Source organism: Triturus cristatus, chromosome 9, assembly GCF_964204655.1.
Source record: "Triturus cristatus chromosome 9, aTriCri1.1, whole genome shotgun sequence".
NCBI lineage: Eukaryota > Metazoa > Chordata > Amphibia > Caudata > Salamandridae > Triturus > Triturus cristatus.
Genome location: NC_140592.1, coordinates 1066634058 through 1066660783, shown reverse-complemented (window position 1 = coordinate 1066660783; position 26726 = coordinate 1066634058). Strand labels below are relative to the sequence as shown.

The 26726-nt window shown below is 44.2% G+C and overlaps 2 non-coding genes across 2 annotated transcripts; both read left to right on the top strand.

The window, feature by feature from the left end:
• The first annotated feature begins 22318 nt into the window (after window positions 1-22318).
• LOC146799390 (small nucleolar RNA SNORD22) lies at window positions 22319-22443 on the top strand. The gene has a single exon (XR_014969391.1). It is a non-coding gene; the product is annotated as a small nucleolar RNA SNORD22 (small nucleolar RNA).
• Window positions 22444-22860: 417 nt separating this feature from the next.
• LOC146799389 (small nucleolar RNA SNORD31) lies at window positions 22861-22928 on the top strand. Its single transcript, XR_014969375.1, has one exon. It is a non-coding gene; the product is annotated as a small nucleolar RNA SNORD31 (small nucleolar RNA).
• The last annotated feature ends 3798 nt before the right edge of the window (window positions 22929-26726 follow it).

Sequence of the window (26726 nt, the reverse complement as noted above, 5' to 3'; positions counted from 1 at the left end):
GTCAGAGGCTGCTACCAAGGTGGATTCTTTACAATGACCTGCCCGAAAACCATTCTGAGAACTGTCCAGGACGTCTTGGGATTCAATATGTTTCATAAGCTCAACATTAATGAATTTTTCCAGAATTTTGGCAGGGGCAGGAAGAAGGGAGATTGTTCGAAAGCTCTTCAACTCTGAGGGATCGGCGTAGGGTTTCTTAAGGAGAGGGGAGACAATAGCTTCCTTCCAGATGATCAGATAGTGCCCAGACAGAAGTATGTTATTGACCTTGCAGAGGAAGTTAGCTATTGAGTCGGGAGCAAGTCTGAGCATGGACAGCATGCAGGGATCAGAGGGTGCTCCAGACTTCAGGCCTAGTAAAAGTCCCTTGATATGAGGAACTGTGATAGAAGGAAAAGAGGACAGAGCAAGCATCCCAGGAGCCTGGCTGGGCGTTCCCTTAGGTGGGACTGCCTTTTCCCCTTTGGCTACCTCTGCGACTGGGTCATCCTCCTCGGTCGAGGAGAACTCATGAGAGATTATAAGGACTTTCTACTGGAACTAGAGTGCTATTTTGTCACAGAAGTCTTGGGAGGGATTCAGGAGCTGTCACCCCGGAGGCTCAGCAATCTGCTTGATGACTTTGAAAAGCATGCTGAAGGAATTGTCAGCTGACACTATCTTAGAAGTGAAATAATGGGATTTGGCCTGGAAGTTGGTGAGTTTATAGTTCCGCAGGAGAAATTTCTGCTTGGCTTTCTCCAGAGGTCAAGGATCCGTACGCCATATCCGTTCTTGCCTGCGGCATAGGTGACTGAGAGACATGAGCTCTTCTGAAAAGCAGGGATCCGAGGGTTTAGTTCTTTTAAAGGCACAGCTTTGACTGGAGCTAAAATGTCAAGCACCTTGGTAATCCAATTGCGGGAGCCCGCTGCCGTGGGGGTTGAGTAGAGTGGTTTCCATCCGAGACTGAGACCATGACAGCCTTCCAGTTAATGGCAGTGACCTTGTTCGGTCTCCTACACTGTGTATTTTTGGTGTGGAAACCTGTGTTGGTTTTAATGGGGTGAGGGAGAGTCATATTGAACTGACCAGCCTGTGGTCAACCCAGCTGAGAGGCTGAATTGCCTCAATCTTAAGCCTACTATGGTTAGCAAATATGCCATCCATAGTGTGACCAGCACTATGGGTGGGAGAGTGAACAAGTTGTTCAAATCCCATGGAGGTCATAAGGTCAAGAAGGTGAGCAGAATCATAGTCCTGTTTGCATTCAAGATGGAAATTAACATCCCCATGGATAGTGTAGTGGGCCATGGTAGCAAAAGGTTCAAGAATCTGGCCCCATGTCTCAAGAAATCTTGCACTCGCGGTCGGTTTACCAGAAGGTTGAAGAAATTACGATTTTCCGCTAAAATAATTCTGAACGTGGCTTCTTCCAGAAGAGAGCCAGGGGTGCCTTTCGGAGGAGTAAGGGTGCAGCGGAGGTAGTCCCTAGCCACAAGGGCTTTCTCCTCTTCTGCCAGGGTGGTCATATCTAAGGATAATATTGCCTGTGGGGGGCACTGTCTGTCAGGTCGGGACCTGAGTGGTCCTTCGCCCAAGTTTCAGTAATAAAAAGGCAGTCCAACTTAAGTGTCTTGATGGTAAGTGTGATTTCAGTCATGTGCTTGATCATGGAGCAAGCGTTAATCAGTGCTCCCTTAAAAGGGGTGGGCCCACAGCCACCCAGGGGTTTGTTCTTATGCGTATTTCCTACTCCTAGCCCCTGGGCCCATACCATGGGACCCAACTTGGAGGCCCGACCATTAATGGGGCAGAAGTTACATTCCCCGCAATGGTCTGCCTCCCTTGTGACAAAATTAATCCCAACTTCACATCCCCTGCACAGAGATTTGGGACACAGCTCAAGAAGGTGCGACCTTGAGTAAGCTATATTCTGGGAAATATTGTTGTCAGAGACAGAACGGGCCACATGCCTGGCCCCAGGTATTGTCCCGGCGCGGATGGGCGCAAACAGGCCTGTCTTTGGTGCGCCAGCGGCACGCTTGCTGCTTGCATCCGCTGCATGCTCGGGGATACATCTAGTTAATATGCCCCCGTGTCCGGACCCGGAAGTGCAAACCAGGATTGCAAAAACAATCCGGTTCGCTAACCGCTATGATGGTGGCTAGCTCAAAGGACAGGAGAGAGTAGAAATTAAGAACTCTTTCTGCCCAAATGGGGAAGCCCCGCGCCGGATTGAAGAGTCCGAGAAAAGAGGTGAGGAGAAGCTGAGAGCGCGCACCCGAACACTCTCACAAGGTAAAAGAGATTTAAAAACTGCAGAAAGCATAAAGTAATTAATTAAAACCAAGGCTGGGTTAAAAATAGGCGTTGCGCCGACACAGGCTGAAAGAGAATGGTGTGCGTCTAACTTCTTAGAGTGTCTGCTGTGTGCTCGGGGATGCATCAAGTTAACATGCCCCCATGTCCGGAACCGGAAGTGCGAACCAGAAGAGCAAAAATGTGCTGGACTGCTAACCGCTATGATGGCGATAATGGTGCTCATCTTACTTCTTAAAATGTCATTAGTTGTGACAAATCCTTGAGGCTGAGCATTTCCAACCGCTGGCAGAGCTTCTCATCCAAACTCTTGACCTCATGACCACCCTCTTTAAGATCGCCCTGCTGCCAATTCTTCTCCATTGCCGATGGTGTCAGGCTACGGGAACATATATAGATAGTGTTCAAACCACCATCAGAGGGCATCTTTTTGATGAGATGGCTGTATCTCTTCATATTGACCAAGCAATCGCTGTCCGGAGGGCGGCTCCTTGGTTTGACATAGGCTGTTTAGGGGCTTCCTATATGCATTCTAAGCATAATATAAATGGGGCGTACTCCTTTACAACAAATCATGGTCACCTGATGTCCAGGATCTTTGGTTCGTTGAGGGCTGCCGCATAGCCCTAACCATGTGGTAGAACCATGAGCACATGACTTGCGGATGATGTCACAACACACGTGACCCAACACGGTCATGGAGCCTGCGGAAGTGACATCACTGGCGGGGTGGGACCCCAGGGACCCAGACTTCCCGATAACAGAAGTAACATCACTTTCGGAGTTGGACATCTGTCACTTTTTGCGTGATGGCAGAAGGTATCCCTCCCTTCTACACGACACTTTGAATATTCGGGCACTTACCAACATTTGATGTTGCTGCCATCATTATAACTCCCGAAACATGTCCCCTCGAGGAAATGTGCTCACTCATGAACAAATCCATTTACAGGAGCAAATTTATGCTTTGTGAATAACAATGTAAAATTTAGACTCAAGCATCACTATCTGATCTGCTACATCTCACTAAGTTGCCCTGACAGCACAGCAAAAAAAAATGTTTTTACGGCTGTTGTTCAGTTTCTTCCTTTATTTGTGCACTTTCTTTGTTTTTTTCTGGCCACGGAAATGCCCAAAAATGTTCTATATGGTGCATTGGTGAAAGTCCTTTAATGTCTTATATCATACTCTCCCATGCCATTATGATACAAGCTCATTATTGTTCCTATTTTCCTGCTGATCTGTGAGCATGTTAAAAAGGTTTTGGTTATTTGCCCTTTCTGAACAAGGATCTCTTGTTCAGTAAGAATTGAAAGCATTCCACATTCAAGGACTCTCAGGTGTTACATTGTGAAATTATGCATCTTGTTAGGCTTGAAATGGAGAGCAAAATTCAATGGTTACCTTTGACTGGTGAAAAATACAAAATCTTGAACCTGATCACTGCTTCCCACTTTCATTTGGCAATCTGATTGTCGTTATGGAAGGCATCACCATTTGGGTTGCTGTGTGGCAAGATATTAAAGGAACAGTAGCATAGATAGAGCATTTGCAAAATCATTTGTTTTTTTCCTCAGTACAGCTTCCATGGTCTCAATACTACTCCTAGAAAACTGGGGATTAGCATTCTTTTATAAATTGGTAGATTGTGTGAACATGGTCTGGGTAAGTCTTGATTTTATCATTGCTCTGCCTGCTTTCAAAGTGGCCATAATTTAACAACTCCTGTTGTTCCCTTGCCACCTTTAGTTCTACCTTCTAGGAATCAATTTCAAGTTTCTGATATTCTGCTATCAACAATAAGTTGTTATGTGTTTGATCAAGCAATATGACTTTTAGGACAACATTACAGACTGGCCTATTTTGTCTCAGCTATGAAGTGTTCTTTTCTTTGAAAGTCAGGATCCTTGCTTCTTTGATTCTAATCCTTCAAAAGTTTAGGTTAGCAACAAAGAGTCCTCTGATATCAACAGATGTTGGTGAGACAATTCTTGATATTGATAAAAGCAGTGCCAATGCTTAAAATGATACACTTGCATATACGAGTGAAATCACATCACTATTATCAAATGTGCCTGTCGTGAACTCTCCATCAACCCCCACACTTGGTCAGGCAGGCTCTATGACCCAGGACTGAAATTACTGATTGACAGGTTACAGGTGGGGTGCCACATAGCCAGCAGACAAACGTGTGAGCAGGAACTCAGGTCCATCCCCAGATAAGCGCAGCAACACCAAAATGGTCCAGGGAGACTGGCTGGAATAAAGCACACATGGCTGGTGTGGTGCGCACCTTCCCATTCAGGACACTGCACACACAGTACATGCTGTCATTATGTACTCCTCATGCCAGACATCTGGACACATTACCCACTGGCCCCGGATGTGTCCACGCAATCTTGGCACATTCCAGAATGTCATTTTCTGTCTCTCATCTTCAATGGGAAATGATCCGACAACATGGCCTCTTACTTTGTTAGCAGTCCGTGTAAACAAAAATTGAAGGATTGCCTGACAACAAGGCTAGGGAAAAGTGCTAGTGATACATTGGGAGGATGCATCATGCAAGTCTTCATTCATTATATCCTTCGGAACTTGGCTTGAAGTGCCACTCTCCTCTTTTTCCCCAGTCAAATATCTTCTCCTCTTAATGCTTAATGTCATGTTATGTTAAGATATTTATATAGCGCATGGCTGCCCCTGCAATGATGCGTCCCAGCGCTGAGGTAGAACCCTGTGTGGGGGGGCAGAGCGAGAGTCAAGTCTTCACCAGCCTTTTGAAGGTCAGGTGATCAGGGTTGCTAAGAATATGTAGAGGGAGGAAGTTCCATAAGGCGGGAGCCAGCCGCTTGAAAGATCGACCCCCCTATCTGACCCTCCGTATTTGTGGGATTCTGGCAAGGTGCAAGTCTGCAGAGAGCAAAGCTTGTGTGGGTACATAGTAGGAGCATAGATCACTCAGGATTCCTGGGCTGCCACCTGAGAGAATCTTATGAGTGATACATAGAGTTTTGAAAAGAACTCTTTGTTGAAGGGGTAGCCAGTGTAGGCGGTGGAGGAGGTTGGAAACATGACAGAGTTTAGGGAGGGCAAAGATAGCACGAGCTGCAGCGTTCTGAACACGCTGCAATCTTTTTATCACTGATTTGTTGGAACCCAGAAGTAGCAGGTTACAGTTGTCCAATCTGGACAGGATGGAGGCTTAAATAATCTGCTGACGTGTTTGATAATCAAGAAAACCAAGTATAGGCTTTAGACCTTGTAGCAGTCTGAGACATTTCCCAGCCACAGATTTAGCATGCACCTCAAAAGTGAGTTAATTTTCCATCATAATACCCACATTCTTCACCACAGGTTTGGGTGCGAGGGGCACTCCAAGAGGGGGGGGGCACCATTCATCACCCCAGAGATGGGAATCCCCGCCTACCAGGAGGATCTCGGATTTGGCTGAATTTAACTGCAAAAAATTAGCAGTCATCCACTCCGAGATGGCCATGAAATGTTCTTTGAAATTTGCCACGTCCTGGATGGGATTGTTGGAAAAAGGTGATTGCCAGCTGGGTGTCATCTGCGTATGACACCAGGGAGATGCCCTGGGCTTTGGCCATCAGCCCCAGTGGTCTCACGTAGACGTTAAATAAGGTAGCGCTTAAAGCTGACCCCTGGGGAACGCCGCAACCTAATGCTCCTATCGAGAATTGACCTGTCTGATTGCAACAGCTCACTGGTGAAGACGATGGTGATGTGATACTGTTGATGATCAGAATGGTTCTGCCTAGAGTGACTAAAGCCCTAAACAAAGAGACCAAACTACCTTACTCTCTCATAGACTTCATATCCATTCTTCCAGCTGAAAGTATCATGTCTCAATTCATTGTTCCAATTTTCCCCATCCCCAACTTGTTGTGACTCCCCACAGCAGGCAATCCAAGGACACACGCAGTGCTTCTTAATAGTTTTCTGAACATCTTTAAAACTGGATTTATGTTGTGTTTTTTACTGTTCTCACAACAAAATATTGTAAAAATCTCAATTTTCACCTGAAAACACATTTGGCTAAAACTTAGCAACCACTGAGCATTAATCATAGTATTTGTGACATAAAGTTTGGGAATGAAAATAATCATACAGCCCTATTGTGCAGGACCTGTACTGATGGATCAGCTTACAGGTGACATTTTATGTACTATTTTGACTGAAGAAGCTCTGTAAAGCTGAGGTTGAGGCCTTACAGAGTAGTCCACTGGATCAAGTTACCATTAGCACCAAGCCTTTTTATTTGAGTAGTTATCACCATTCCCATGGTTTTATTCTGAAATTAGAGAAAATGTTAGCTGAGTGGGTGTATTTAATATATGTGATGATGCCACGCCAATGTAGTAAAGTATAGAAAAAAGTGATGGATGGAATAAATTAAATAATCTCAACCACTGGTAACTACTCAGGCTGTATCACAAACCATCATTATTTTGCCTCACCATAACACCTCAGTTTGGACCCAGCCTTAAGCAGTCGTGACCCTTCTTAACTAGGAGTGGTCAAGCTTAGTTTCAGTTCCACATTTTGGCTTGGGAATAGGTAGACCCAAGGACTCAAATTAATAGGCATTTTTTTAAATGATGAGTTTAGAAAGTTGGCATTTTACTGCTTAACGGCTGTAATAGCCCTTTCTGAGACAATCCCCAACTGTCACCTGGAAGCCTGCTGGAAAGTGATTGGTCTGGCTGGGATGAAGTGAGAACTCCTCCTGACATGATGGCTTGGGGGATGTGGCCGCCAACTGTATAGGGTTCAAAGCAGCAGTCTGGTCCACAGTCATATGAAAGTCATACCTAGTCCTCCCCTTGCCATTGTCCAAGTATCAAGAGTGGCACCAAACCCAGTGGGAGATAACTAGCGCCAGAACTGGTTTTGCATGGGGGGTTCCCCTTTCCCTAGAAACCCTTTAGGTTGTGCCCAGAGTTATGACCAAGGGAAGAAATGTTCGGCGATGTTTGATTTTGGCAGAGCAGGGTACTGTGGGTTTGTTTAGGGCCAGAGTCTCAGGAAGTGATGTGAAAGTGGGTAGGGTTGCCTTTTCCTTATTGGTTAGGGAGTCACCAAAACCCACAATCTAGTTCCAGGCAGCATAAAAATTGGACTATTGGATATCTTCCTCAGAACATTTCTGGACCTTATGAAAGAAAGAAAGACTGCACCTGCTGAACAATGCACTTCATAAAGAGGACTTCACCTACTATAATCCGTTGAGAGGAACCCCAAGAGCTGGACTTGCTCCCACTTGTTTTCACTTGAAGGACTAGTTGACTAGCCTTGTATTAAGCCCCAGGAACACAAAAGCTGTAAGAAGCACACAACTCTGCTAAACCCATCTGCCAAGTTCCCACCGGATCTGCCCTGGACCCTGCTGTAGGCTTCTGTAAGATTGAGTCTTACCTTTCAAGTGGTGCTCACAAGGTCCTGGACCCTTGTCTGGTGTCAAAATATATTCTTCTCCACCCGAGTTGACACTTAATAAAATTTCCTAACCATTTGGCAAAAAGAACCAGAGGATACCATCGAACCGCGACCAAACTACAGCCGACGATGTCGAATTGTCAGTGGGATTTAACTTGCTAATTTGCCCCATTGAAAGAAGTTTGACTTCCAGAAAAGTCTCTAAGTCCAGTCATAGAAGAATTTCACAAGGCCGATGTCACAAAGCAAATAGACCTGCAGATGGTATTAATGGCGTATCGCCATAACCAGTTCAGGCCTCCTGTACTGAGCATAAGCTTTCCTAGAAAGCAAATGTTGAAATTGACTATCTTTTGCATGGTATTCCCCAGATGTCTGCCTTCTTTAACTGAACCTCTTTTTGTTGGCTACAGGACTCTGCACACCTTACTCCTTCTAACCAGTGGTAAAGTGCGTGTGCTCTCCCCCTTAAACATGGAAAAGTTGGCATACACCTAATTAGCACATGTAATTTAGTTATACTCCCCCAGTATATGGTACTATATGTACCTTGGACCTGTAAATTAAATGCTACAACTGGCAGCAGTACTCATTGCACAAACCACTAAAGGAGCACTGCAAACCCTGTCTCCCGGACTACCGATGCAGCCAGGGCATGCAGATTTAAACTGACATTTTGGCCTGGCAAAATAACCTTTTGCCAGGTTAATCCTTCCTTTTCAATACTTATATCTCGCCCATAAGGAAGGTCATAAATGCCTATAAGGCAGTGTGCATGGTATTTAAAAAGCAGGACATTTATAATTAATGTTTTACATGTTCTGTCCGTAAAAAAAAAAAACCCAAAGACATTTGTCACTGTAGCAAGGTAGGCTCTCCCACAGGAAAATACCTAGGGGTACATTATAACACCTTATAATACCTAATTTTGGGGCAGCTAGCAAGTGATTTAATGACTAATTTTAATAGTAATTCAAATTCCGACTTAGCCATAAAGTTGGATTTTATATTACTATTTTGAAAACTGCATGTGAGAAAGTGCCATCTTTCTTGCATGGTATGCCCCCACTTTTTGCTGAATTGCTGAATATACTTTGACTGAGTGTGCCCTGGACTCCTGCCAATCAGGTGCCCAGGGCCTATGTTCCTTCCCTAAAACACACAAAACCTCTGTGAGCTTCCTCAGGCCACAACAACCCCCCACTCTGGTGGGAAGGTTTGGCCGGAAACCCCAAATAAGGACAGGGGATGTGCCAGCCTGCCAACCCCACCCCTCAGGTGGGGGAGGCGAGGTGAAGCACATCTCTGGGCACTCGCCATCTTGAAGATGGGAAGCCCTACCCTATCAGGACTAGGCTACTGCCCCCCTCCCACAGGAGAGAGGCAGGATAGGGGGTGTACCCACCCCAGGACAGGGACCCATTGGTCCCTGCCCTTCACCTACCTGTAACGCCCTTAAATCTAGTATTTAGGGGCACCCAGAACCTTTCTTCCCCAGATTCCAGATTCCAAAAATACAAAGAAGAGCAACAAGAAAGAAGACCTGCCCTGCAGCTGCTAAGAAGAGGAAGAAACCAACTGCTTTTGCCCCAGCCCTACCGGCCTGTCGACCCTCGAACCTGCTCCTGCTCCAACCCGGCATCTCTTGTGGCCAGCTACCTCACCAACCCCGGAGGCCCTGGCTACCTTTTGGCTCTAAGCCCCTGGGACTCCCATGAGTAGAGGCTCTACTCAAAACCTACCTCTAATCCCTGGCAGCAGCCCGGAACCGCGAACCCAGCACACTCTGCACCAGCCAAGCCTGGCCAGTGCCGGAGTGAAGAAAGACCACGAGGACGACACCACGGCGGCTGTGACCCCGAGTCCAGCACCCAAGGACCTCCCTCGACACTCCTGAAGAAGCCTGCAGCCTCAGAACAAGGTGCCCCCCCTACCGCGATCAACAGAGGGTAAGATTTCCCGACACCAAAAGGCACCCCTGCACGCGGCGCCCCGCGGCCCCCTGTGCCCAATCCCGGGGTACCTACCTATCCTCCAACTACCCAACTTACCTCTCGAAGTGGTGGTGGCACCTGAAGAATCCTCGTCCCCGAGCTTGCAGTCTTATTCTAAACCGGAGATTTCCCATTGAAATCAATTGAGCGCCCGAAGGCTCAAAAGCACCCTGTACCCAGCCGCCCGAGTGGCCCTGGCAGTGCAACCTCTACACCTACCTACTTCCCCACTTTCCCTGAGTAAGTGACCAGGAGCCCAGCTCCCACAGCCGCGTGGCTTGCTAGTCAGCAGCCACCAACCAAGGCCCCCCTATCCCTTGTTGGATAACATTGGGCCTTACTCTCTCTGCAACCGGCCGCCCTAGAGTCGCTGAGGCTGAACCAACTGTACCTACCTGACCCTGGGGGACCCCTGAGTCTATGCCCAGAACATCAACTCTGCCAGTAGAGTACTTACCTTTAAACCGATAACTCTATTTTCTTCATAGGGTAACATTGACTATCTTTTTCCTTGAAAAGTGTGGACTTTTCAAATCTTACAATATTCACCAAAAATCAGCCGAATAACGAAAACAAAAATACTCACCTGCTCTTAGGTGAACTCCCAGTGCTGGATCTTGGTGCCCAGCACTGACTCTGAAAAATACTTACAACTGTACTTACCAGTAACCCAATTTTCTTCCATAGGAAATCATTGACTGTTTTTCTGTGAAATTTCTTCTAAGTGTCAATTTCTGCAATCTTTAAATATTCTTTAAAAATCGTATAATATCTGAAAACGTAATTACTTACCTGTTTTGGCTAAAGGTCCCAGCACTGAGTCTAGGCACCCAGTACTGGATTACAAAAGTAACGAGAACATACTGTACCTGAAACTTTAATTTTCTTCCATAGGGAATCATTGACTTTTTTCTTTGAAATATTTTCTGTCAACTTTTCAAATAGCTAAATATTGTTTAAAAATCATCACAGTAATTAAGTCGACTTTCATCACTTGATTCTAAGTACTGACCCAGGACTGAATCTAGGATCCAGTCCTGGAATTCCAAAAGTAATCCTAAAAGTAATCTGTTGCAAATAACTTGAAATTTCCATTGAGCGCAATGCATTGTTGTGTTTAAAATAGAGTTGCCTATTGCAACCACTTGTAACTGTTTACAAAAGTCAATTGCATATTGCAAAAGTATTTATATAAAGCATCTCATTCTGAGAAAGTATATTCTAAATCCAACTGTTGGTTCTAAAATAAAACAAGCATATATTTTTTATATATAAACCATTGGCCTAGAGTTCAGTTATTGGGTGTGTGCGACCATTTGCTGACTGAGTGTGTACCACAACTGCTTTACACTGTCCTCTGATACTGCCTTACTGCTCGACCAAGCTACCACTTTAGAGAGTAAGGTTATATCTAACTTTAGCCTCTGTCAAACACTTGGGGACTGTGGACTCTGTACACCCTGTACCTATTAAGGAACAGTATATACAGAGCCACTTTCTCACACTGCACTTTTAGAAAGTTGTTATTTTTCAACCGCAGCCAACTGTGCCTTTTAGCAAGTGTCCAATATCACCTGACTAGTGAATGGTTCCCCAACAAATTGCTCCCAGACTATGGACAAAATGGTAGGTGTGAATAGAGTGTTTTTATTCCTCGAGAAGGATGGCCTGGGGGTCTGTGCTCAACTTCTTCCTGAGCTTCATAGGTGCCTACCCTGTCACTAGAAGCTGACACTTAGGCCTTCCCCCCTTTGTCTTCCTAGTCAGCTTGGATCCAAACCCCGTGGGAAGGAGAGCAGCTCCAGAATGGTTTTAAGTGACCACAAAGGAGGATTTGACCATTTTAATAGCCACACTCCTGGATGGGCACAGGGAGCTCTGACCATGTGAAGAAGTGTTCTGCAATGTTGGATTTAGTAGAGAAGAACACTGCGGGATAGTTTACTGCAAAACACACAGGGAGTGCTGCAAAAGTGGGTAGTATCACCCCTACGAACTCCCATATACAGGCTGCTACTGGGCATAAAAGTAGCATCCAGTACCCCTCTAAGAACATTCCTAAAGCTGTGAAGATCAGAAGGATGCCTGCCCTGCTGTCTGAATCCTGAAGGAAGACTGTATCTGCTTGCCTTGAACCCAGGAACCTAGAAGTGAGTACAAGGGCCAATTGGCTGACCTCCTGTTTGAGCTACAGAGCCAGAACATGCTTCCATGGGACTCTTACCCTGCAACTGATCAGCTGAAAAATCCCAAACGGACCTGCGTGGACCCTGTTGCTGGCCTCTGTTGGCGTCCTAACCCCCAAGTGGTGCCTCTCAGGTTCTGGACACTTGGCCAGTGTTAGAGTGTATTCCTAGTGCACACACTGCAAGACCTGGGACTTATAAACATTTTGTCAACTTTCTGCCTAGAAAACAGATGGAGGCTGGGTATGTGGTTGAAAACCACAGCCGTCGTTGTTGAGCTATCAGTTGGCCTCCGCTTGCTGGTTTGTCCATTGGCAGAGGACTTCCAAAATGTTTCCAAGTATGAATCGAGAAAGGCTTAACCGAGACTAGGCTGATCGATGTCGAGACCTTACTAGGCACAAACTTTGTATTTCACCAGCTCGGAGCTTTCACACCTTCAGTGATGGCTGCACCAGGATCCCAAGCTTCAACAGCACACTGTTGTCAAGAACCTTTTCGGATCCAGATTGCTGTTTGCCTATCGACGACTCACCAATGACCACTTTTTCACGATAATTGTTTCCATGTCAGAAGGTGAACTTTAGTTTCCACCAAGATGAACCTGATTCCTGTATCTGACTCATGCTCCATTACAGTCAACCTTAACTTTTGACTTTGACCCAGTCTAGAGCAACCAGATAATAATGGCTTGTGCTTTGTGCTTTTTAGTGCTATTGGGATTGCATATATCTGGTTGTACTTTTTGAGTTTGTGTCATTTTTGCACCATGGTATTTATTATAATTTACTTGATTTTTCTAAATTGGTTTGAGTGGTTTCTTGTGTTGTATCTTCAGTGTATTATTTGAATATTGCATAAATGCTTTACACATTGCTTTTCAGTTCAGCCGGACTGCATTTGTGCCAAACTACCAGAGGGTTAAGCACTGGTGTATTTAGTAACATATGTGGTTCACTCTGACAAGGATTATAGCTACCATTTGAGATGGATTCTCACACCCTTCATAACTAACAAGCCAATTTCTTACAGCAACCATCATGCATACAACCATAAATGTACATAGAATACAAAATTACAGTTGGCAAAGCAAAGTATCATATAATCTTTCCTAACAAGTCCTAACAAGGATTCTAAAAAGTAAAAATGATCTATACCTATAGGGCCTGATTCACACAGGGACTCCGCACTCGTGGCAGAGACCCTGCAGTCGTGGGTGAGTCTCCACTCTCAGGCAGAATCTCCACAATGAGAATTGTTACTGCAAAGATTCCGCCCGAGTGCAGAGACTCCCCCACAACTGTGGGACATCTGCCACAAGTGTGGAGACGTTTTGTGCACCAGGCCAATGGTTTGTCAGAGGGGTAGTACCAACATGATTGCCTACTATAGTAATCTGTAAGATTCCATTGTAAAAGTACCTATCTTTAGGCTTTAATATAAAGTAATAACAGTCTACCCTCAAATGTCTACTGATTCGAATGAACATATGCTTTTCGCAATCAATATGTCTGGCCAACTGCCTTTATCATGACGTTTCATTATAAACAATAAAGCCTATAACCTTTATCATTGGCTTGTCACCATACGCAGCTCAGACCTACTGTGTTGGTTCATAAACCTTTCCACAAGGCAACCATCAGGTACTCTGTAGTTAAATAGCAAACGTGAAACTTTCAGTTGACAAAACAATGACAAAATCCGTACTAAAAGAGCCTAATAAGGATTACTGTAGTGCAATTGTCTATCACCATGGAATGTTCAGGTGGGCCACCAGCACCAAATCCTTGCCTATTAGAATAATATGGAAGATGCTATGCAACAAAATGCCTGCTTACAGCCCTGGGCACAGTGTAATAACAACCCACTCTTAAAAGCTGCTTGCTTTTAACACATACTTTTCACAGTAAGTACTCCCTACATGCTTTGTCATAATGTTTCATTATAAACAGATGACAGAATCTGAAATGCCTTTTCCCAGGGAACTGATAAGCCTGCTATCGTTTACCTATGGCTTCACATTATAAACAACCCAGGCCTACAGAAGTGCGCCGATGCTGACAACAAACCAGTATTCAGAGGCATACATTTATATAATTAAACATGTGTACAAAATTACAGTTGGCAAAACAGTATGTAACCCCTCTCAATAGGGCCAAGAATCAGCACAGTGAAATTATACTCCCAGTATTTATGAGAGTGTGAGACTAACTTCATAACCCTTGCCTACAATGGTAACCTATTACATAATGTGGCAACAATTCATTATTAGAGGCCAATTGACTTCAGCATATTTTTTAACAATAAACGAGCCAGGCTTACTGCCTTTTTGATAACGTTTCACAATAAGTAGGCCAGACCTTTGACATCTATTATAACATTTCCCTGAACACTGATCAAGCCAATTACTGTTATCATTGGCTTTTCACTATAATCAACTCAGGTCTACTGTACTGAGCATAAGCATTCTCACAAGAAAACCAACCATTGAGGAGACAGTCATAAAATTGTAAAAGTATACAAAATTACATTTGGGAAAGCAGTCTAGCTTCTCTCCTAACAGAGCTTAGTAAGGATTCTCGCAGTGCAATTCTGTTTGTCAGATGGGGAATCTAACACCAAAACCCTTGCCTGTTAATCTAATCAATGAGATTTCAAGTAACAAATAAACTGTAGGTTTTAATAATAAAATTCCACCCTTAACTGCCTATTGACTTTAACATATGAATTTCACAATCAATTTGTCAGGCCTACCACCGCAATATTTGGTTCCTGGTTGACTGGGGTATGAGCCCTGGTCAAGCAGCAACCAAATTCCTAATCAGGGCAAGGGGTAGGCAAACCCTCATTTAACCTGTGCTCACCATCTCGTAGCTTGGCACAGAGCAGTCAGTCTTAACTTAGAGGCTGTGTGTAAAGTATTTGTTCAACACTTCAAACAGTAAACAGTGAATACACCCAAGAGAATGATGCCACACCAGGTTAGAAAAATAGCTCTGATTATAAATAAATAAAACAAGAACAAAATGGCAATCCAATTAGAAGAACAGGAGATGTTGTTTTTTAAAGATAGAGTGAAAAATAGTGCTAAGAAGGACAAACCACTATTGGGATAGCTGGTTGCACCAGACAAAGTCACAGGTTCAGACCAACCATGATGGAGCCCGAGCCAGCTAGAGGGATTCACTGAACAGAATACCTTAAATCCTGGTTGTGCAGTGTTGCATGGATCAGCGTTGAAGATGCGTCGCACAGCTGAGGTGATACGTTGGTTCCTAGATGCAGCTAGGCTGTGGGGGTGAGGTCCTGTTTCATTGATGTTGAGGATTTAGTCAATGGGGCTTGCAATGCAAATTCTGGTGTCGATGATGGGAGATGCAGAAGATATGATGCGTTGATTCCGATTAGCAGTGAAGCTACAATGCGGAGTTTCGTTGTCGAGGCTGCTGTCGATGAGAGATGGGAGGAGATTTCCCAAGGAAAAGCATTGCACCATAGCAGTTTTGGAGGTGATGCTTCGGTCCCAAGATGCAAAAGGCTGCGGTGATGTGAGTCTTTTGTGGCACGTCTGATGCACGCAACAATGCATTGATTTTGTTTGAGGATGACTGCTCAGGCCATGGAGATACATTGGTTTTGCTCTGGATGCGTTGCTCATCAGATCAAAGGCATTGGTTCACTAGAAAGCACCTAAGGCACACTTTCAGGGATCCAGTACTGGGGTGGCACGACTTGCCAGGGTAGACTCACAGATGACAGAGTCCAGTTCTAGGAGTTGAAAGCCTGTTATGTCCCTCAGGTGTCACATCACGAGGCCAGCTAGCTAGCCCTTGGAGTCACTCTGGGTTCTGGGTCAAGAGATGCAGGTTCAGGCATTCTCACCCAGGCAAGAGGGCAGCAGGCCGCACAGCAGCACAGCAAAGCAGTAGTTCAGCAGAGTAGCAGTCCTTCTTTCTGGCAGAGTATCGACGGGTCCAGATGTGTACTGAAGTGGTGGTGTCTAAGGTCCAGTTCTTATGCCCAGTTGTGCCCTTGAAGTGGTGGAGGCTTCAAAGACATTCCTTTGAAGTGCACAGATTTCCTCCCCTCCTTCTCTGGCTTCAGAGTCACTGCATGGGTTTTGCAGCCTTTTGTCTGTGGGCAGGACACAGCCTATTCCGGAGTAAGTGAGGCTGTGCCCAGCTCCTTCCTCCCATCCTGCAAGAGATGGCCCATTGAGACACACCCAAGCTCCTATTGTATGTGGCTGTCTAGGAGGAATACACAAAGCCCAACTGCCAATTATACCCAGTCATGTGTTCGGAGACAGGTTGCTTGCACCAAATGGCTAAAGGAACAAAAGCCCACTTTCCAAAATTGGCATTTTCAGAATTGCAATTTAAAATATGGCTTCACCATAAATTAGAATTTTAAATTGTGATTCCAGAGACACCACACTTGAAGGGCTTATCTCTACCCAATTGGAAATTACACTTATAAAATGTAATAAGGCAATCCTAACGTTATCTTATGGGAATGATAGGCCTTACAGTAGTTAAAAATGACTTTGAGAGTTTTTCATTACTAGGACATGTAAAACTTAAAAGTACAGAATCCGCCTTTTAAATACATTGTACCCTACCCTCTGGGTTGTTCAGGGCCTACCTTAGGGGTGACATATGTATAGAAAGGGAAGGTCTGGGCCTGGCAAAATGTTTGTTTTGCCAGATCGACATGGCACAATAAACTGCACACATGGGATCTGCAATTGTAGGCTGAGACAAGGTTAAAGGGCTACTTAAGTGGGTGGCACAATCAGTGCTGAAGGCCCACTAGTAGTATTTAATTCACATCTCTGGACACATGTAGTGCCACCTTAATATGGACTTACATATGTTAATTAGGTGTAAGCCAATGTTTCCATGTTTTAAGCACAGAGAATAGGTAAATGGCACTGAGTTCTAAGGCCAATAAAAATGAATTCCCCAAAACATATGAGAGGAAGGCAAACAGTTTGAGGATGACACTGCAGAAAAGGTCAGGTCCAACACAGTTGTATGGAGAGTGGGTTTTTAATTTACAGGCCCTAGGTACATGTATTTTCATTTTACTAGGGACTTAAAAGTAAATTAAATATACCAGTTGGGATGAACCAAGATTACCACTTTTAGAGTAGAGAGCATGTTAGACCTTACAGCCTTAGTATTGTCTTCCCCACAACTTGTTGCTTACCTCTTCCACTTTTATGACCTAGTTTTTGCTGGCTTTAGGTCTCTGTACACTTTACCACTGTTAAGCAGTGCTACAGTGCTTGTGCTCTCTACACATGGTAGCATTATTGGTTTAGCCCCAAATAGCATATTTAATTTACTTTAAGTCCCTTGTAAAGTGGTACCCCTTGTACCCAGGGCCTGTAAATTAAATGCTACTAGTGTGTGGGCAGCACTGAATGTGCCACCCACTTAAATATCCCCTTTAACCATGTCTCAGGCCTGACACTACTGAACCTGTGAGCAGTTTACACTGCCATGTCGACCTGGCAAACCAACCCTTTTGCAAGACCCAAACCTTCCCTTTTTATACATTTATGTCACCCCAAAGGTAGGACTCGTACAACCTACAGGGCAGGGTGCAATGCATTTAAAAGTCAGGATATATACTTTTAAGTTGTACATGTCTTGGTAGTGAAAAACTCCCAAAGTCGTTTTTCACTATTGCAAGGACTGTCTGCCACATAGGATACCATTGAGATGACCTTATTCCATTTTATAAGTGTAATTTCCAATTGGGAAGAGATAAGACCCCCAAGTCTGGTGTAACTGGAATCACAATTTAAAATCACAACTGATGATGAAGTCGGATTTTACATTGCAACTCTGAAAATGACACTTTCAAAAGGCTGAGATTTTTTTTATTTTAGCCATTCACTGCCTGCTGCCTGTCTCTGTTCAGTTGGATGACAGCTGGGCTGTGTATATTCCTCAAGACAGCCACAAACAAAGAAAGCTTAGGTGTGAATTGATGGGCCTTGATGACTCATCCTAACAGGATGGAAGGGAGGTCCTGGGCACAGCCTCAAACTTACACCTGAATAGGCTGTACCTGTCCACACATAAAGGGCTGCATACACTCTTGTAATGAGTCTGGAGCAAGGGTAGGAAGGGAGGACCTCTGTGCACTTCAAAGTGTTTCTTTGAAGTTTCCCCCACTTCAAAGGCACCACTCGATATAAGTACTAGACCTCAGACACCACCACTTCAATACACTTCTGGACATGTGACCGCTCTGCCAGGAAAAAGAGCTGCTGTGCTTCTGAAAGAACTGCCACTCTGCTGCACTGCTGCTTTGCTGGACTCCTGCCTTGCTGTGCTGCCTGTCTCCCCCCTGCTGTTCCCCTGCCTTGGTAAGAAGGACTGGACCTGCGTCACTTGAACCCAGAGTAACTCCAAGGGCTTGCTGGCTTGCATCTTTGTCTGAAGTCTCAGGAAAATAAACAACTTCAAATCCTTATCCTGCTGCACTTGGACTCTGCCATCTGTCAGTCTGCATTGCCAAGTGGTGCCAACCCAGTCCTAGACCATTGGACGTGAGACCTAAGATGCTTGCTTCAACGAACTCCATGCATCATCTCCTGATATGGAGCATATTCGCTGGTTATATGATGTTTAAATTGTGATTATGATTGGTTATCCATGATTGGCATATTTGACTTACCGAAAAGTCCCTAATAAGGTACACTGTGTGTACATGGGGCCTGTAAATCAAATGCCACTATTGGGACGGCTGCACTGGTTTTGCCGTCAGCTTGAGTAGCCCTGTAAACTTGTCTCAGGCCTGCCATTGCAGTGTCTGTAAGTGATGTTTTAAACTGTCATGTCGACCTGGCAAGTGCACCCACTTGCCCTGCCCAAATATTCCCTTTTACTACATGTAAGGCACCCCTAAGGTAGGCCCAATGTACCCCCGTGGGCAGTGTGCAGTGTATTTGAGACTCTCTAAGCTCAGAATTTTAAAACATATTTTTTAGTAAAGGTGTTTTTTAAATTGTGTTTTTGAAAAATGTCACTTCTAGAAAGTGGACATTTTCTTGCTTTGCCATCCTGTGCTTGTGCCTGCCTGTGGAATCAACATCTGACAGAGACTGACAGGGGCCTGTCTTGTTTATTCACTCAAGACAGTCACACAAAGGAATTTGAGGTGTGCCCTGCATATCCTGATAAACGATCACCAGGCTGATGGGTCTTCCTGAGCTAGAGCGTTTGGAGGAGCTGTCACCTATACCTGAATAGGACTGTGCCTGGCCTCTTACAATGCAGTCTCCACCCCCCTGACGTTTTTCTGGATCAAAGACCAGGAAAAGTAAGAACTTGTCCTTTGAAGAATGAGTGCTTCAAAGACCAAAATGAGCATAAGTATTGGACCTAAAATCCAAGACTTTTGGAACACTTCAGGATTGAAGACTGTCCAGAAGAGCTGAAGAGATGTCAGGAGGAGTACTGCCCCTTTGCTGTGTTGCTTTGCTGGGTTGACCTGCAGTTGCTGCTTTTGTCTGTGAGCAGTGAACGGAATAGACTTTTCTTTCTTGAATCTTGCTTTCTAAGTTTCTCCAAAGGCTTATGTGTGCTTGCCTCCTGTTAAGAAGTCTTAAGGCCACAGATATTTCATCAATATCTTGTTAACAACACCTGGGCTTCTCTGGTTGGAGCCTTGATTGCTGAGAGGTGCCAAATTCAGTTCCTGGGATCTTGGAATCATGTGATTGGTGTTGCCACTCAAGAAAAGCAACATCAATACCATCAGAGATGCCGCTGCCTGCACCGGAGCTGAGGGCACCACTCATGACGAGCACACCGCACCGCCCTGACATACAACACAGCCATGACACCAGACGATGCCTGCAACTTGTCACCAACAACTTAGTCATTGAGGCTGCTGCCTGCACCGAAGCCGAGGGCACCACTCTTAAGGAGACAACGCAACACCCCGACTTGCACTGCAGTCCTGATGCCAGCGACTCACCTCTATGATTGTCGAGTCAATAAATGATGTGGGTGACCCCCCGAACTCGTTGACACCGCACCATTGTAAGGAATCGATGCACTGCCGCCGCTGCTTCACCTCCCCTGCACCAGTGGGGAACCAACACTTCACCTCCCCTGCAACAGCAAGGAACAGACACCTCACCTCTCCTGTGGCAGTAAGATCTAATGCCTCACGTCCCCTGTGACAGTAAGGACATCCAACTTCCCTGATGCTGTGCAATGTTTTTGTTTTCACCACCATAAAAATACTGTTACTTGGAGCTTCAAAGTGAATCCATGGATGGCCCGCGCACTTTGCGGTTGGCACCGTACTGTGGATTCGTACCTGTCCCGGCATCGAGATAGCCCCAGTTGGACCTATTGCTTTCCAAGAGCTATATTTTTTTTTACAGTAGCCTTTCTAAAAGTCATATCTTTGCTTATGTATGTTGTATGTTAGACATTTTATTCTTGTTTTGATTTGATAAATATTCACTACTTTTGTAAACTGGTGTGGTGCCCATTTTGTAGTTTTTTCACCGCATTACTGGGTGTTTGGGTACAACTGCTTTACACTTTATCTCTGAGATAGGCCTGACTACCAAGGGGGTGAGCAGGGGTTATTTTAACTGTGTAATCCTCTTATCCTGGTTAGAAAGAAGGGTCCTTACTTGGACAGGGTGTATATCCATAGCAACTAGAGACCACCATTTCTAATATATAGGATTCAGTACAATCTAATAATAACCCATCTGTCAGAACCAAGTTCAGAGAGCCACGGGGAAAGCCGGGGTTATCAGGTCCAAAAGTGGGCCTTAAGGCCTTTTGCTCATGATGCCCCGGGGCCTGGCCTGCTATGGATCCTTTGCACCTGGGCCAAGTACACCTTCAGCATTTGACTCTCAGTGATAGTGCAGGTCAGGCAGTCCAAGGCTTCTCGGGGTGGAGGTAGACCCAGGGTGGTGAACACAGGCTCACAACTCAAAATACGTGCATCAGCAGCAATACATGATCATCCAGTCAAATGTCTTCTTTTCTGATAAAGGAGCATTTATCTATGACTACAAAGTGAAATACAACATTCATAAACAATACACACAAACCTCTGAGGTCAGGGCTCCAGTGTTTCATAAGCAGATCCCTGAGTCCCACTCTTCTCAAGTTTGCGATAGTGGATATTCCCCAATCACTTTAAGAGACATTCAGTTTTAGTCCCACTAGTATGCAACTCTCAGGATTCCCACTCTAACTCTGTATTAAAGTCAAAAGTGTTCCAGTGCCGAAGCACTATGTGGCAAGCAAGTTCCCAAGGGCTGACTGGTCCTATATCAGTCTTACCAACACCAGCAGGATCGGAGAAACAGGAGCCTCTAAGCATGCCACCTCCATGCGTGCTGGATCCGCAGTGGCTGTCTCCCCTAATTTGTTCATATGTGGCCCATGTGGACTGCGATCGGCAGACCAAGAGTTCCTCACATACGGTCCAGTAGCAGCAGGTGGTTTTCAATGATTCTAGAAGCTGGGTAAGTTCTTCAATTCTTCCCATGGGCAGTGGGGAAAAGTGAAGATCCTGATGCTGGTTCTCAGGCCTACAAGGTTCACAATGGCTTCCTCTCTCCTCCAATGATGATCTCACTTCTTGCTTGATCCCGGTGGCCCCCTCTCGCATACAGGATCATCGTTCCTCCACTGCACATGGGTTTCAACCCAATTGATACAGCAGCTCTCTTCACAATAGCCCCACCTGGCATATGTGGTCATCAGATTATCACCTCACACCTTGCGCATTGTGGGTGTGTCTTATATGTGCCATAGTGAGATGATAATTTACTCATGGAATCTCGTTCGGCAGAGAAGTTTTGATAAGACCTAGTTGTTCTGACAACTAGGGTGTGGAGTTCTGGGAGAGTATTGTGTGCCACTTTTTATGATGAACGGGACTAGTTGAAGGGGCAGCGTTTAAGATTTCCCTGTGTTTTTTTCCTTCTAGATTAAAGAGATATCCGGATCCCAGTCTGGGATGAACTGCTTTGCAGGTAATGCATTTGATGCTTTAGCTCGCTTTTACACCCCTGCTGCACCCTTCATTACACCCAATTTTTTAAAACTGCTCCAGGGCTTAAATCTGAATACTGCCCTTTCCCAGTTGCCTGCATTCCCTTCTGGAATGATGACTTTTTAACCCCTATACCGTGGCTGTGATAACTATTGTTGCATCTTTATTACATGGGACCCTTCCTACCTGCCTTGTCTGTTCCATTTGACTTTGCTTTACAAGCGAAGCCTCTACCATAAGTTTCTTAGGTGGGAACTCTTTCATCTTAATATACTATAGAAGGGGGTGTGTGATGCATACTCTTGAATTTAAGGCGGTAACCAGTCAAGACGATTAAATCCTCACACGTCTTACTGTCTGTCTGGTGTCACATCCTTCAAAGGTGAATTCACTGGTACGACCAGTGTGATAAAAGGACAACCTGTTCCAAATTGAACAGTCTCACAGACTTGGTTCAGCTGTCAAATTCTTCTTTAGCCGCCATTTAGCGCTGGGAGTCCCAGTGTTATTTTAGTGCTTGGTGTGCATGATGTAGCCAAACTACACAGGTTATTCGTGAGGAACTTTTGCCACCACGTTTGAGATTTTGGTGTGGTCCATGGTACATTGAAAATAGCCACTAAAAAGGGGAAGAGATGGCAAATTCGTGTTTAGGGCGTTGTTGTCTGAGTGAAGTGGGGTATATTGTTTGCTAAATGTATTTACTGAGGCTTTCTGCTGCAGGATTCAATCCAGGAATGCATTATATTGACTCCTAAGGAGCAAAGGTAAGGCACATGCTATGATTAGGGATACTAGTGGGATCAAAGTGTTGGGTGGCTTTAATTTCTGGACACTTAGCAGCTTTTTATTGTCCTCTTGTCCGTAAGCTTTGTGATGAACCCATTATCGCCCCAGTCTGATTTATGTGACTGATAGGTATTTTCTGAAGCTAAATTAGTGTACTTTTATCCGCTGTAACCGAGAGATGTGAGTTGTAGCTCATTCTCATCTTTATTGCAGTTTTTAGTGTTGACATTTTTTATTATGTTTTACAATAAAATACATGATGAAACAAAATAGGTAAGAGCAATGCATTGTTAATAAATACTTAAGAAATATTATAAGAATAAAAAGTAACAATGAACACATAGCATTTATGGTAAATGTGGATGGATAAATCTGGAATATATAAGAAGTAGGCATATTATATATAAATAATTAAATACATAAATACATAAATAGTGAATAGTGAAAATGACATAAATAGGAAATTGATATAGCATATGATATTAATAAATAAAATATAAATGAATCAGATATAAATATGAAACAGTGACTCTATAAAATCATCGAAATAAGAGTAGGGAAAAGGTGCTATCATAGAAAATACTCACTGTGCGAGGTTTAAACCACAATAGTTTGGAAGAGGATTATGGAATAATGTAAGGAAGGAAGAGGAGAAGAAGAAGATAAAAGGAAGATAGTAAATCTGAAGAATGATGTGAAGAAGTGGGGCCAGAGTAAGGAAAGGGAGGGAAGAGGAAGAAGGAAAGGGAAAAGAATGGTAAAGGAATATGGTAAAATGGAAGAGATAAAGCAATTGGAGATGGAAAACTGCCGCTAAAGTGGCAATAATGGGCTTGATAATATGCCCTTGAGAATTCCCATAGAAGCCCATGTTCTGGTGTCAACATGGGCTTCTATTGGAATTCTCTGCGGCATATTATCAAGCCCATTATCGCCGCTTTAGCTGCAGTTTTCTGCCGCTAAAGCGGTGAGAATTTTAACGCTGTGCTTGATAATATGCCCCTTAATGTATAAAGGTGTAAAACAGTGAATTAGTCTGCTTGACTGTGTGTATTAGGTGAAGCAGAGGAGTTAGCGGTATCATCAACTTCAGCTTTTAGAAAAGGAGACCATGTCTGGAGAAACATATCAGCTTGATCCTGGAGGTTATATATCGTACCTTCATGTAAAGCCGTCTGCATCATTGCCACTAACCATTCCTCCTGTGAGGGTGGGGATGATGACTTCCAATGGTGCAGAACAAACATGTTCGCTGTAGCCAACGCAGTATGGAAGAAACGGGTTTGTGGTTTAGAGAGCTTTGGAGAATGACGTAAATCATGTAAGATAATGTTGGCAGGTGTAAATGGTAGAAGTAAGGGTATTGTGGAATGTAAGGTCTTACCAACAAAGGTCCAAAAAGGCTGTATTTTTGGGCATTCACAAATAATATGAGTTGTATCACAACCAGAGGTAGAACACCTCCAACAATCGGCATGCGAAAGTAAAGCAGCTTTATGCAGTTTAAACGGTGACCAATGCCAGACATTAAGCCTTGCTTCACAAACTCCTTTATGTAAACCCTCTAATATCTGTTCCCATTCAGTAGCTGTATAAGAATTAGATAAACTGGATTGCCATTTAATTTGAAGATTGTGAGATAGGGTTCGTGAAAATAGGTTAAGCGTAAGGGTTTTATAAAAGCCAGAGGTCACACCTTTATCTTCCCCCATATGTTTAAGTAGGATAGTGTTGGAGAAACTTGAAACAACCAAGGGGGAGACCCCAAATGTTTCTTCAAACATTGTTGAAGTTGAAGGTATTTAGAAGAATGTTGTATAGGAAGATTAAATTCCTCCCTTAGTTGTGAGAAGGATTTGAAGTCGCCATTATGAAGAAGTTGATCTTGGGAGCGGATGCCAGCTGCCTGCCACAAAGGCAAAGATAAAGTAATATAAGATAAAGACCATTACTATGTATATCTGAATTATTCCATAAGGGAGCCTTGACATGGATACGTGGATTTAAAATCAATAAAGGATGTCCTCTTTGCCAGGATTTATGCATAACTGATAAAATCGGATTTTTGGGATCAGAACGACTAGTACCGTTGCCATTCAAAAGAGAGAGACCTGAGTCCATGGATAAAAGATGGCCCTCAATATAAACCCATTTTGGAATATCTTTGACTCCTGGCAAAAAGTAAGAGAATTGAGGGAAGTGCAATGCGAGGGAATAGTGTTCAATAGATGGGAGACCCATTCCTCTATATGATTGGTGGGCTTTTAATTTTGTCTTTGCAAGGCATGGCCTAGTTGAACCCCATATGAAGGTCTTAATCTTGGAATCTACTGATCGAAGCGTAGCTAAAGGGTTCTGAAGGGGGAGCATGCCTAAAATATAAATGAAACGCGGAAGATTGACCACTTTGATAGCTTGAACTCTGCCCCAAGGAGATAACACAAAAGTTTTCCATTTGTCAAAATCACGCTGTAGCTGAGAAAGCAGAGGAGCTAAATTGTCTGCAACCATGTTTTCCAAAGCCTTATTAACTAAAATTCCTAAGTACTTAAGGCGTGAAGACTGCCAGTGAAAAGGAAAGCCGTGTACAGCTGCCTTTGTAGTGCGAGCAGAAATGGGTAGAGCCTCACTCTTGTCCCAATTAATTTTGTAGCCTGAGAAAGAAGAGAAATGATTAATGATTTGAAGGAGGGACGGAGGAGATGGAGGAAGATTTGTAAGAGTAAGTAAAATATCTTCTGCATATAAGTAGATTTTAGAATGTCCAATTGGGAGGACAACACCTATGATGTGAGCAGATTGGCGGATTGTAGCAGCCAATGGCTCCATTGCTAAAAGAAAAGGAAGGGGGGATAGAGGGCAAGCAACCCTGGTGCGTTCCTCTCGGAATCGGAAATGCATCAGATAAAAAACCACCGCAATTCACCTGAGCAGAAGGATTATTGTATAATAAGCGTACTTTAGTTATGAATTGATCACCTAATCCAAATCATTGCATTATTGTAAAAAGATAGTTCCATTCAATGCGATCAAAGCTTTTTCTGCATCAAGTGAAAGGGCTAATGCATCCTCTGAAAGATGTTTAACAGACCACAATGTATGGGCTAACGTACGGTGATGATTCTGAGAGGAACGCCCCGGGACAAAGCCGACTTGAGTGTGGTGTATTAGAGAAGGGAAGACCTTGCGAAGGCGAGACGCTAGGATGCTGGCTAATATTTTGATATTGCAATTTAATAACGAGATGGGACGGTAGCTTCTGCATCGCGGAGGATCTTTACCAGGTTTAGGTAGCTCTGCGATATCTGCTTCGTTAGAAAGAGGTCCCAATGAAGATTTATTATCTGCTTCCTGAAATGCAACATGCAGTGTATCAACAATATTGTGTCCTGCCCATCCATATAAATCAGTAGGAAATCCATCCTCCCCAGGGGCTTTATGGTAATGTAAGGCAGCAATGGCTTTAGAGATCTCATCCTTGGTAATTTCACCTTCAAGTAGGGCTCTACCATCATCAGAGAGACGGGCAAGATCCACTTTTGCAAGGAAGACATCTTATCTAGATCTATTTGGTTGCCTGGGGTGTAAAGGGAGTGATAATAATAGGTGAATTCATTAACAATCTCTTGAGGTCTCATGAGTATATCACCTTGTGTTGATCGGATAGCTGGGATGGCCATTGCAGCCTCCCTGTAATGCAATTGAGCAGCTAACAACCTCCCTTCCTTCTCCCCCTGTTCGTAGTGTTTTGCCTTCATTCTCTGCAAAGCATATTCAGCTTTAGAGGTAAAAAGGGCGTTTAAGGACATATGCGCTTGCTCTAGTAGTTTACGAAAATGCAAGGTTGGAGTTGATGCGTACAGACGAGAGTAAGATTGAATGTCTCGCTCTAATTCTGTTGGTCGTGCAGCATTCTGTTTATTAGCAAGTGCTGCATGACGCA